Source organism: Hemitrygon akajei, chromosome 3 (assembly GCF_048418815.1).
Source record: "Hemitrygon akajei chromosome 3, sHemAka1.3, whole genome shotgun sequence".
Classification (NCBI taxonomy): domain Eukaryota; kingdom Metazoa; phylum Chordata; class Chondrichthyes; order Myliobatiformes; family Dasyatidae; genus Hemitrygon; species Hemitrygon akajei.
This window is the reverse complement of record NC_133126.1, coordinates 129547444-129561328: the sequence shown is the minus strand read 5'-3', so window position 1 is coordinate 129561328 and position 13885 is coordinate 129547444. Positions and strand designations below refer to the sequence as shown.

The window sequence follows — 13885 nt, the reverse complement described above, 5'->3', positions numbered from 1 at the left end:
AATAGTGCATAAAGGGACTGAGGGACCATAGATGGCCTAAAAAATGTTAATATGCCAAATCAATGATCATTGGTCTAACTTTATAAAATTATATTTATCTATAAGATTTACCTATGAGTTGCTTTGAAGGAACTTTAGATGTCTGAACCTACACACACGTTCCAGCAAGTTGAAACTTGATTATTTGTGTCACTTCTGGATGTCTTGATGACTGAAATTTGACACAAAATAACCTATATAGCTCAATTTTTAAAAATTTGTTAGTTGTCCAATCCTTATAATTTTCAATGAGAACAGTCTTTATTACCACTTTTAATTATTCATTCATTTCCAGCATGCCAATATCCTTCTGGACTATTAAAATAAGTAATAAAGTAGCCGAGAGATGAGAGTTATTCAATCTTTGCCGCATTTCTCTAAATTAAATGTAATCTCATGAAAAATAACACCTTTTTCTTTACTGCTGCAATAAGCAGATATTACAACTTATTACCTTATGAAAATGTACTTTTGACTTATTGGAATACTGAGAACACACTTTAGCCAATGATATTGGTGAAAAGTGCACTTTATTTTTATTCAGTGCCATTATTTCAACCTTTAAATTCCTGCTCAAAAGCAGACTCTTTGGCAACTATACTGAATATTTGCTGCACAAAAGCCAAAGCTATTTGAATGAGACTCTCTATAACCAAACAACTCCAGAATGATCCAATGATTGAAACAACATATCTAATATAGAGTTTTACTTTAAAAAAATTCTTATATATGTAACCCCTGGGTCGCCTCAGGCATCGCTCAAACTCGTTCTAGTCTAGGGGGAGCAGCCTTCGGCCCCGCCAAACTGGGTAATCAGCTGGTGTGGATGCTGTGTGATGTCCCCGCCTCGCCCAAAAAACAGACAGTACACCTTATGCGATTAAATGAGTACAATTTATAAAGATTACTATAACTAAGCGATTACTAACGATACAGTATATATGAAGAAGAAAAAAAAAGAAAAGGCGCCAAACTTATCAAAGTCCAAACCACTTCGTACACAACCGTTGGAGCTCAATTACTGAAGTCTTCTGGCATTCGATCCCCTCGGAACTCCTCGACCCGCCTCCTGGGACCCCCACGGTGGTTGACCCGACGCTCCACACTCCTCTGTCTCCGTCTCCTTTCCTCACCGAAACCCTTTGGCTGGGGATCCCCGCTCGGAGTCCATTCCGTCGCCCAGCTTCCAGCATCCCGTCCTCTCTCTCTCACTCCATCGCGCCGACTCCCCAAAATTCCCGCCAACAATCAGTTTACAGTCCCAAACAAGCTTCCAGCACTTATCATAACAAAGACGCCAGCATTCCTACTTTTAACAAAGGTGCCAGCATTCCTACTTTTAACAAAACAAAGACGCCATTTTGATTACATACACAGTAACAAAGAAAAAGAAGAAACCCCCTTTACATATATGGCAGCAAAAATTTTCAGTGGCCATACTTTGACCTTTATGACCATGGATTCTAACTCCATGCAAAATTAGCACAAAATATTTGTTGACTATTGAAAAAAGTACTGATGAAGTGCTGCACTGCCACAGATGCTGTTTCATAAATGAGCTTTTAAACCAAGGGTTTGTCAAATGTACATAACTGGCAGTTTTAAAATAATTTGTCTCTCAAGAGAGTGAATTTATTGAATGCCACTGAGATGGCTTTTTTAGAGCAGCTTGTCATTGAGCCTACTAGAGGATCAGCTGTACTGTAGATAGATAGATAGATAGATAGATACTTTATTCATCCCCATGGGGAAATTCAACATTTTTTCCAATGTCCCACACTTGTTGTAGCAAAAACTCATTACATACAATACTTAACTCAGTAATAATATGATATGCATCTAAATCACTAACTCAAAAAGCATTAATAATAGCTTTAAAAAAAAGATCTTAAGTCCTGGCAGTTGAATTGTAAAGCCTAAAGGCATTGGGGAGTATTGACCTCTTCATCCTGTCTGAGGAGCATTGCATCGACAGTAACCTGTCGCTGAAACTGCTTCTCTGTCTCTGGATGGTGCTATGTAGAGGATGTTCAGGGTTTTCCATAATTGACCGTAGCCTACTCAGCGCCCTTCGCTCAGCTACCGATGTTAAACTCTCCAGTACTTTGCCCACGACAGAGCCCGCCTTCCTTATCAGCTTATTAAGACGTGAGGCGTCCTTCTTCTTAATGCTTCCTCCCCAACACGCCACCACAAAGAAGAGGGCGCTCTCAACAACTGACCTATAGAACATCTTCAGCATCTCACTGCAGACATTGAATGACGCCAACCTTCTAAGGAAGTACAGTCGACTCTGTGCCTTCCTGCACAAGGCATCTGTGTTGGCAGTCCAGTCTAGCTTCTCGTCCAACTGTACTCCCAGATACTTGTAGGTCTTAACCTGCTCCACACATTCTCCATTAATGATCACTGGCTCCATATGAGGCCTAGATCTCCTAAAGTCCACCACCATCTCCTTGGTCTTGGTGACATTGAGACGCAGGTAGTTTGAGTTGCACCATATCACAAAGTCCTGTATTGGGTGATATGTAATCAATGGAATGTGAATAGTGAGTTTAAGGCAAAGGAACCCTTAGGAGTCAGTGATCTTAATATGATTGTTCAACTTGAAATTTGATAGGGAGAATAAAGTCTGATGTAGCAGTATTTCAGTGAGTAAAGGAAATTACAGTTGTAATGAGAGAGGAGTTGGCCAAAGTAAATTGGAAGGAGATGCTGATGGGGATGACAGCAGAGCAGCAATGGCTTGAGTTTCTGGGAAATAATAAGGAAGGTGCAGGATAGACATTTTCCAAAAGCAAATATATACTCAAATGGCAAAATAGTACAACCATAGCTGACAAGGGAAGTCAAAGTTATTGTAAAAGCAAAAGAGAGGGCATATAACAAAATGAAAATTAGCAGGTAGAGGATTGGCAAGCTTTTAGAAACCTACAGAAAGCAATTAAAAGAATCATTTGGAAGGAAAAGCTGAAATAAGAAATCAAGCCAGCAAACAATATCAAGGTGGATTGAAAAAGCTTTTTCAAGTATATAAAAATAAAAGACATGAGAGTGGATAAAGGACTGCTAGAAAATAGGCTGGAGAAATAATAATGGGGACGGTGAGATAGTAGATGAACTAAGCAAGTATTTTGCATGTGTCTTCACTGTGGAAGGCACTAGCAGTATGCCAAGTGTTGAAGGGTGTGAGGGAAGAGAAGTGATTGCAATTACGATTACAAGGCAGAAGTGCTCAAAAAGCTGAAAGACCTACAGGTGCATAAGTCACCCGGACCAGATGAACTGCACCCTAGGGTTCTGAAAGAGCTACTGGTAGTGATTATGAGGCATTGGTAATGATCTACCAAGAGCAATTGGATTCTGGCATGGTTCCAGAGGACTGAAAAATTGCAAATGTCATTCCACCCTTTAAGAAAGAAGGGAGGCAGCAGAAAGGAAACTATAGGTTGGTTACCCTAACTTCACTGGTTGGGAAGATGTTGGAGTCAATTGTTAAGGATGAGGTTATGGAGTACTTGGTGTCACCGGACAAGATAGGGCAAAGACACCCTTAAGGGAAAATCTTGTCTGATGAACCAGTTGGAATTCTTTCAAGAGATTACAAGTGGGATAGATAAAGGGAATGCCATAGATTTTGTATATTTGGATTTTCAGAAAGCCATTGTAAAGGTGCCACACTTGATGCTGTTTACCAAGTTAGGAGCCCATGACATTACAAGAATTTTACTAACATGGTTAGAGCATTGGCTGATTGGCAGTGAGTGGGAATAAAAATGATCCTTTTATGGTTGGCTGCAGTGTTGGAACCACTTCTTTTTATGCTGAATATCAATGATTTAGATGATGGAATAGATGACTTTGTTGCCAATTTTGCGGATAACACAAAGATTGGCGGAATGGCAGGTAGTGTTAAGGAATCAAGAAGGCTGCAGAAGGACTTAGTCAGATTAAGTGTCATGAGGGGAACGTTGGGAGCGGACCCAAATGCAAGACACAGACACTGAAGTACTCGGGGAAGGACTAGATGTATCAAGAGAGCAAGGAAAGTGGGGAAGAAAGGATGCTGGACATGTCACAGGCCCTGGATGAGACAAGGATTCCGGGCCTGGGCTAGGATTTGACTAGGTTAGTGGAACCAGGACATGGAACTGGGAACTAGGAGCCTGAGCTTGGACTCTGAGCCAGAAACTGGACAAGGACCCTGAACCTGGGTCTTTTTTTTTCTTCTAAAAATATGGAACGCTTCACGAATTTGCGTGTCATCCTTGCGCAGGGGCCATGCTAATCTTCTCTGTATCGTTCCAATTTTAGTATATGTGCTGCCGAAGCGAGCACCTGAACCTGGGTCTTGACTTGGGCTCAGACTCCAGAACTAGGCAAGGACAAGACGTGGCAACAGGATGAGGAGAGGCAACAGGACTGGACGAGAGAGTCCTGGACAGAACAAGGGAACCCCAGCACAGGACGAGGGAACCCCAGCACCGGGCTAGGCAAGGTACTCCTGGGCTGGGCGAGGTACATGGACAAGCTGAGAACACAAATCTATGGCTTGGACAGGACAAGGTTCTTGGACATGGCTAGGACTGGACGATACCCAGAAGCTTTGACTTAGTTGAGGAAGAGACAGGAACACGGAACACATAGCTGGGACCCCTCCTTGTGTATATAGGGCCGGGACTCATACACAGAATGCAGAATATGATGAGATGGTTCTCAACACATCTTTCTCAACACAGCAGACGGCTGGACCTACCTAGTGAAGGCATGGACACAGACAGTTGCCAACACGAGTTAGCAGCAAACGGCTGGACCTATCTAGCGAACGTGAGGACACAGAGACTGCTCCCAACACTAGGTAGCAGCAGACAGCAGGACCTACCTAGCGAAGATGTGGACACAGACAGTTCCCAACAACAAAAGACAGTTCCTATCTTGCTCCGGTGGTTGAACTTGACAACAGTGACAGCAAGGGTTACAGGCAAGGCAAGGCTCCAGGCGAGGTGAGGCAAGGCTCCAGGCGGAAGGTGAAGGGAAGGGATACAGACAGGGGGTTTGGACAGGAACAATCCAGAAGCCTGGGGCGGAATCCTATAGCTTTTTATGAAGCCAGCCTAAATGAGAATCAGCTGCCTCAAAAGAAACTGGGGAAAACCGGAAAACCTGGATTAAGGAACTGGACTGGACCGTGAACTGGAATGCAGATTTCATAGACCAGACCATGACATTAAGAGAATGGGCAAGACAGTGGCAAATGAAATACAATGTTGGAAAATGCATGGTCATGCACTTTGGTGGAAGGAATGGATGACTATTTTCCAAACAGGGCGAAAATCTAAAAATTTGAGATGCAATGGAACTTAGGAGTCCTTGTAGAGAACACCTTAAAGGTTAACTTGCAGGTAGAGTCAGTGGTGAAGAAGGCAAATACAATGTTAGCATTCACTTCAAGAGGTCTAGAATATAAGATCAGGAATGTTATGCTGAGACTTTGTAAGGACCCGGTGAGGCTTCACCTTAAGTATTGTGAACAATTTTGGGCTGCTTCTATAAGAAAAGGTGTGCTGGCATTAGTGCAGGTTCAGGAGGATCATTCTAGGAATGAAAGGGTTATCAAATGAGGAACATTTGATGGCACTGAGCCAGTACTCATTGGAATGTAGGAAGATCGAGGGAGGGTGGGAGCTCATTGAAACCTTCTGTATGTTGAAAGGTGTAGACAGAGTAGATGTGGAAAGTATGTTTCCCATGGCCGGGGAGACTAGGACAAGACCGGGGAGACATTAGGAAGGAGGGGCATTCATTTAAAACAAAGAGGCTCAGAAGTTCCTTCAGCTATATGGTGGTGAATTTGTTACCATGGGCGGCTGTGGAGGCCAAGTCATTGGGTGTATTTAAAGTGGAGCTTGATAGGCCATGGCCTGAAAGGTTACTGGGAGAAGGCCAGGGAGTGTGGCTGAGGAGGGGTAAAAAGAATCAGCCATGATTGAATGGTGGAGCAAATTCAATGGATAAAGTAGCCTAATTCTGTTCCTATGTCTTATGATCTTAATAAAAACACTAAAATAGTTTTGTTTGCTATTTATCTTGTTTTTGTTTGTGAAATGAAATGTGAAAATTAATTGCCACACTTACCAAAATTACTCCACTTTGAAAACAATTAATTGACAGTTAGGCAATTTAAGACATACTGAGGTGATGACAGACACGGTAGGATTACATATCCTTTCCTTCTTTTGTTAAAAGCAACACAGTTCTACAGAAGAGGATGGTTAATTAAAGACATGTAATAGTTATTCTGTATATCTCATTCAGAGATGGGTTAATGTCTCCAATGTAGAGAAAAATGTAGAAAGAATGTTAATGCTTCAAGGAGAGTAAAGTGTGATAGTAGGGAAAAGGACTTCAATTATGTAAACAAGTGAGAAACTGGTATTTTTCTCTCTGTAGGAGAGAAGATTAGATGGAGATTTAAGGGAAAGTTTTTTTTAAATGATGGCTTTCTGTTGATGTCAGAAGGCACTATAAGTAGTATTGAGCCAAAGTTTCATCCAGTTTTGGAGAAGTAAATCAGGAAAAACTATTTCAACTAGTAGATGGTTTGTTGCACAAGATTGCACCATAATAACTAATGAAAGAATATCCACTAATGTATCACAGGCTTGTCACTTACACACAGTTTATCTTAATGTTGCATTGCTTGAGGAAGGCCAATGATATTGACAAGGATGCCTGTCAAATTAGCCCTTTTTATCTCTTCTACCTTCTGGGAGAAATTCAGGAGCTTGGAAGCTAGAATGACCAGATTCAAGAACAACTTCTTCCCCGCTGCTATCAGAATTCTGAACAAATCATCTCTTTCACACTTCTTTCCTGGTGGTGCTGTTATATTCTTGGATTACTAATTATACCACTCACTTTGTCCCACTGTTCAAGAAAGGCTTTAAAAGTAAACCATGAAGCTATAGGTTGGTCAGCCTGACATCAGTAATGGGAAAGCTATTGGAAGGTATTCTGAAGGACCAAATATATAACTAATTGTATTGATGTTGATTGAACAAGGATAGTCAGCATGTCTTTGTGTGTGGTAGATCTGAAGCTTGAAGGGAATTTTTGCATGTGGATTATAATGTTGAGAGATGATTCCATAGTAAATTTGTAAATGTAATGTGGTGTTTTTGATCAGGGAAAAGACTTTCAAGAAAGACCAGGGATGTAGAATCTTTGGGAAAGTTTGTTCTAAGAATTGGACTGCTGCAATGGATGAATGGTAGCTTCAGCGTTGTAAAATATGCAAGACAGTTGCTGCTTAGAACATTTTAGCTTTTCGCTTTGACTAACAGAATATGAAGGCACCTTCATGAAATCCCACAGCCGCCAACAATCCGTGATCTCAGTCTATGAGGTTGATGTGAGAACACGCTTCAGGGGGATAAATCTAAGGAAAGCATTTGGCCCAGATGGAGTACCTGACTGAATACTGAAGACCTATGCTAATCAACTGGCTTGGGTGCTTACGGACATCTTCAACCTCTCTTTTCGATCTTCTAGGTATCCAGCTACTTCAAATGGACTTCAATCATACTGATGCCAAAGAAGAAAGTGGTAACCTGCCTCAATGACTATCATCCACTGTGATGAATTGGTTTGAGAGGTTAGTCATGAAGTATAGCAACTCCTGACTGAGGAGTCACCTGGATTCACTCCAATTTGTCTTTCATCATAACAGTCAACAGCAAATGTCATTTCACTAGGCTCTGAAATACCTGGACAATGAACATGCATTCATGAGCTCAGCATTCAGCACTAACTTCCCCTCGAAACTCATCACTAAGCTCCAAGACCTATACAACTGGCTCCTCAATTTCTTCACTTGCAAACTCCAGTCAGTACAGATTAGCAACAATATCTGTTCCACATTCACCATCAACGCAGGTGCTCCACAGATCGGTATTCTTAGACTACTCACTTTTTACTGATGACTGTGTGGCTAGGTGCTGTATTTAAATATGCTGATGACACCACTGTTGTTAGTTGAGTTAAAGGTGATGACAAATCGGCATATAAAAGGGAGATTGAAAATCTGATTGAATGGTGCCACAATAGCAACCTATCACTGAATGTCAGAAAACAAAAGAGTTGATTATCAACTACAGGGGAAGAAGCCAGAGATCCACAAACCAGTGTTCCTTAGAGAATTGAAGGTAGAGAGGGTCAGGAGCTTTAAGTTCCTTGGTGTTACTAGATCAGAGGATCTGTCCTGGTATCAGTATGTAAGAGTCATCACAAAGAAGGCACAACAGCATCTCTGTTTTCTTAGAAATTTCCGTAAATTCAGCATGTCACTAAAAAACTTGACAATCTTCTACAGATGAACAGTGAACAGAGTATCCTGACTGGTTGCATTATGAACTGCTATGGCAACACAAATGCCCAGTAATAGAAAAATTTACAAAATGTGATGGAAGCTGTCCAGTTCATTACAGGCAAAAGCCCACACTGAGCACATTTATATGGAGTACTGCCACAGGAAAGCATCCATCAAAAAGGACCCACATCATCCAAGCTAAGTTCTTTTCTTGCTGCTGTTATAGGGAAGGAGGTACAGGAGTGTGAACACCACAAGGTTCAGAAACAGTTATTACCGTACATCACTGAGCTCCTGACAGTGTGGGTAACTTCACTCACCACAACTCTGAACTGATTTTAGAACCTAAAAAATGTACTTTCAAGGACTGTTTACAACTCATGTTCCCAGGATTATATAGTTATTTGCAGAGTTTACCTTCTTTGACACATTGGTTATTTGTCAGACTTTATGTGTAGTTTTTTTCATAAATATTCTATTTCTTTATTTTCCTGTAAATGCCTGCAAGAAAATGAATCTCAAGGTAGTATATGCACTTCAATAATACTTTTTTCCTTGACTTTGACATCAGATGTAAAATCATATGCCGCATTAAGCCTGAAATCTTCCGAAAGAACATCTAATAGTTTAAAACTTTAAAAGCACCTTGGTTTTTCATGAGCCCACTCATGAAATAAAACAAGTTATTTGTCAATATCTTCAAACATGTCAGAGCTCTGCATTGCTCTCAAACTGCAATCAAAATGTGAACAGTTTCAAATCAATAGAATCATAGCAACACTGAGAATTTAAGCGGAGTTATGGAGGAAATATCTGAAAATTACAGAATTTTAGTTTATCCTAAATGTCATGAAGTTCTGAGAGATTCTGTGAAATTCAATGTTTCAGCAACTAGAGTCCAGTCTAAAAAGAATGCATAAGTTCAGTACTTCTAGCTGGACTCTACTTTCATAGATGAAACAGTCTCAGGATCTCAAGGCAACAGATACAAAGGGTGATTGATAAGTTCATGGCCTAAGGTAGGAGGAGTCAATTTTAGAAAACCTAGCATAATTATATTTCAACATAGTCCCCTCCTACATTTACACACTTAGTCCAGCTGTCATGGAACATACGGATCTTGGACCTCCAGAAAGTGTCCACAGCAGGGGTGATTGATTTTGTGGCCTAAGGTAGAAGTTGAGTTATAGAGCTCTCATTACATGCACATGCAGTTCAACTCTTTGAGTGATTATGCAGAAAGTTTGAAGTTAATAACTCATCTTCTACCTTAGGCCACGAACTTATTAATCACCCCTGATGAGTTATTAATTTCAAATTTTCTGCATAATCACTGAGTTGAACTGCATTTGCACGTAACGAAAGCTATATAACTCTTGTATAAGCCGTCCTGACGAAAAGTCTCAGCCCGAAATGTCGACAGTGCTTCTCCCCATAGATGCTGCCTGACCTGCTGTGTTTCACCAGCATTTTGTGTGTGTTGCTTGAATTTCCAGCATCTGCAGATTTCCTTGTGTTTAACTCATCTCCTTCTACCTTAGGCCACAAACTTATCAATCACTCTGCTGTGACACTTTCTGGAGGTCCAAGATCCGTATGCTTCACGACCTCTGGACTAAGTGTGTAAGTGTAGAAGGGGACTATGTTGAAAAATAAATGTGCTAGGTTTTCTAAAAGTGACTCCTACCTTAGGCCATGAACTCATCAATCACCCCTCGTATATTAGGAAGAGGAAATCTGCAGATGCTGCAAATCAAAGTAATACACACAAAATGATGAAAGAACTCATCAGGCCAGGCAGTTTCTATGGAAAAGAGTAAACAGTCGATGTTTCGGGCTGAGACCCTTCATCAGCATCATCAAGGCAAACAAGGACTTCATCAAGACACACAAGGAGTTCCTTTCATATAATTTAGTAGGTTTTCCGCATTTACCCATTTCCCTTCTCTTCCTTCCTGCTATCATTAGAACGAGAAAGAGGCCATCAACATGAGGAAAATCAGAGAATGCAACAGCATGTGTTCTTGTTATCTCTAATTGTTTTTGATGGCTTCTCCGCTTTCAATCAAAGGCACCTTATGATGTTTGGATTCAAATACGAAGGACACACATGCAAAATGTCACTCTTAATAAAAGATTCAGAAGATGTGAATGTATCATTTTGAGTTAACAAAGAGTAAAGTTTTCTGATTCCAAATTTCTTCCATTTCTTGATATTACTACACATCTAGAGGCTGCACTGGTTGCAAGCAAATTTTATTATGTTTATCCAGGAAGGTTTGTGAACAGGATTTTGTGCCATCTCAGAATCAGAATCTGATTTAATATCACCAGCATATATCATCAGAATTGTTGTCTTTGAGGCAGCATTACAATGCAATACAAAATAATAGAGGCAAAAAATTGAATCACAGTAAGTGAATTGTTTCTCTTGTTACAGGGAAATATCTGACATCAAGGCCTTTTGACCTGGGAATGTTTGAAATATCATGCTGTGACCATAAGACCATAAAATATAGGAGCAGAAGTAGAACATTCAGCCCATTGAGTCTACTCCGCCATTCAATCATGGGCTGATCCAATACTTCCAGTCATCCCCATTCCCCTGCCTTCTCCCCATACCCTTTGATGCCCTGGCTAATCAAGAACTTTTCCCTCTCCGTCTTAAATGTACCCAATGACTTGGTCTCCACAGCCACTCGTGGCAACAAATTCCACAGATTTACCACCCTCTGACTAAAGTAATTTCTCCACATCTCTGTACTAAATGGACGTCCTTCAATCCTGAAGTTGTGCCCTCTTGTACTGGACTCCCCTACCACAGGAAATAACTTCTCCATATCTAATCTGTTCAGGCTTTTTAACATTCAGAATGTTTCTATGAGATCCCCCTCATTCTCCTGAACCCCAGGGAATAAAGCGCAAGAGCTGCCAGATGTTTCTCTTATGATAACCCTTTCATTCCTGGAATCATTCTCATGAATCTTCTCTGAACCCTCTCCAATGTCAGTACATCCTTTCTAAAATAAGGAGCACAAAACTGCACACAATACTCCAAGTGTGGTCTCATGGGTGCCTTATAAAGTCTCAACATCACATCCCTGCTCTTATATTCCATACCTCTAGAAATGAATGCCAACATTGCATTCGCCTTCTTCACCACTGACTCAACCTGGAATTTAACCTTTAGGGTATCCTGCACAAGAATTCCCAATTTCCTTTGCATCTCTGCATTTTGAATTCTCTCCCCATCTAAATAATAGACTGCCTGTTTATTTCTTCCACCAAAGTGCATGAACATTCCAACATTGTATTTCATTTGCCACTTCTTTGCCCATTCCCCTAAACTACCTAAGTCTCTCTGCAGGCTCTCTGTTTCCTCAACACTACCTGTTCCTCCACCTATCTTTGTATCATTGGCAAATCTTGCCACAAATCCATTAATCCCATAGTCCAAATCATTGGCATTATTCATAAAAAGCAGTGGTTCCAACACCGACCCCTGTGGAACTCTACTGGTAACCAGCAGCCAGCCAGAATAGGCTTTTCAAGGAAATTGCCCTGTCATTTGGAGTAAGTCAAATTCTCACTAGGAAAAAATAGGACAATGCTATGTTTATAGTATTCAATAAGCATCATAATCACAGCATATCAAGTCAAAAAATTGAGTTCAATAAATTGACAAATTTTTGATAGACTTAACATGTCACCAAGTCCAGATGACACTTGAACACCTTATGTGGCATGACCACAAAAGGAGGCATATCTCTATGAGAGGAATGGATGGTGTTTACAGTTTGCTTTCTTCACCATTGATCCACATTGCTGATGTTCCTCAGTGGCATTAAATTGTGTAATATTTAACCAAAAAAAGGTCATTAAGTTGTTGATCATCTGTAGATATAACACTCATGTCTCTGAGTGATGATGTTGCGGATCAAGTCCTCTTTATGGACCCTGAAAGTTTCGGATAGAACAAATTTTCATTCTGATTTTGGAGTACAGATAGACTTGACTGCAGGGTTTGGATAAAGGGGCTTGACTTGCTGTTGTGGTTGCTTGAGTTATTCTGCTGAGTATTGTGATCATGTTATGTTGGTGCTGGTGTATGTGCAAGACTTGCAGGCTGTCCCCAGCGCATCCTTGTTGTGTTGGTTGTTAGCACAAATGATATGTTTTGATGTACATGTGATAAATGGTCCTGAATTTGAATGAGAAGTTCTGGATACTAGAAATCTGAAATAAAAAGAGAAAATTTTGGAAATGCTCAACAGGTCAGGAGACATCTGTGGAAGAATCAACAATTATGTTAATATTACCTGAAATATCAGTAGTCAGACTAACCAGGAGCTGGGGATTGTGGTTCTGGCTCATGTTCCCATGTATACTTATGATAATAATAAAGAACTGAAAGCCAATTAATTAAAATTTATTTTACACCATAGTTCCCATATAATAAAATCTATGATTTTAGCATGGTATATTACTCATGTCTAACTCTTGGTATTCGTATGAATGACGTTGCCTGAGATTTAGAGTCCTTCAAGACACAACTGAAGGCCATGCACATGCACAATACAACCTGGTGGATGTTGGTGAAGGCTTTCATTTTCCCTCTCACCATTATTCATTTTCTGCCCCAGCAATTCTTCACTCCTTTAATGTACCAGAGCTTTGTACGTGGATCAGTGAGGCGGAGGATGACAAAGGTTAAGGGCATCCCTCTGATCCAGATTTTGCATGGCCTTGGTGTTAAGTTGTGCATGGATTCACTTGACAAGAGCATTTGATGTTTCACAACACTAGCTTTGCCAAAACGCATCAGTTCAATGGTTTCTGGCATTAAGACACTTATGCTTGAGATAATCTCTGCACAATCAAGGTTAATGCATTCAGAAGCCCTTTTAGAATATTAAACATCCTCTACCATTGCTCAATGATTTGTCTTTCATTGACAAGCTCGAGGTTATTAGATTTAAATCCATCTGAACAAGAGGCAAGTCTCTTCAAATGGACTCACCCGTTACCTTCTTTGCGACTATCTGCCCTGGGTCCAACGTAACGTGTTCTCCTGATCACATGGAAGTACACGTATTTGAGCTTAAGTTATTTATATCCAGAATGATTATACTTTGCTCAGCTTTTTTGAATGCCATAATACATAATAGCATCTGGAAGGTTCCTATTTCTACTTCTCAAAAGACAATGATTGGCAAAGATACATATGTCCGGGGCATACTCTTTTAAGATTTATGTTATGTGATACAAAGAGGATTATTTCCTGTTTTCTCCCTCTCCCTGATCCTCTGTGTTCTCTTAGGAAAAGGAAAAGACAGACCAATAAGTGAATGGAACGGAACGTATTTATCCTAAGGTCAGGTTGCTCTCGGGTAGGTAACAGGTATTGAGGAAAGGCATACAAATGCATCAGGCAGAGAATCAATGGGAGTAACAGATGTGAAGAAGCATGAAAAGGCA

General features: G+C 40.5%; 1 non-coding gene across 1 annotated transcript; it reads right to left on the bottom strand.

Annotated features, from left to right (window-relative positions):
• Positions 1–4270: 4270 nt before the first annotated feature.
• On the bottom strand, positions 4271–4377 carry LOC140725817 (U6 spliceosomal RNA). Its single transcript, XR_012098469.1, has one exon. It is a non-coding gene; the product is annotated as a U6 spliceosomal RNA (small nuclear RNA).
• Positions 4378–13885: the final 9508 nt, after the last annotated feature.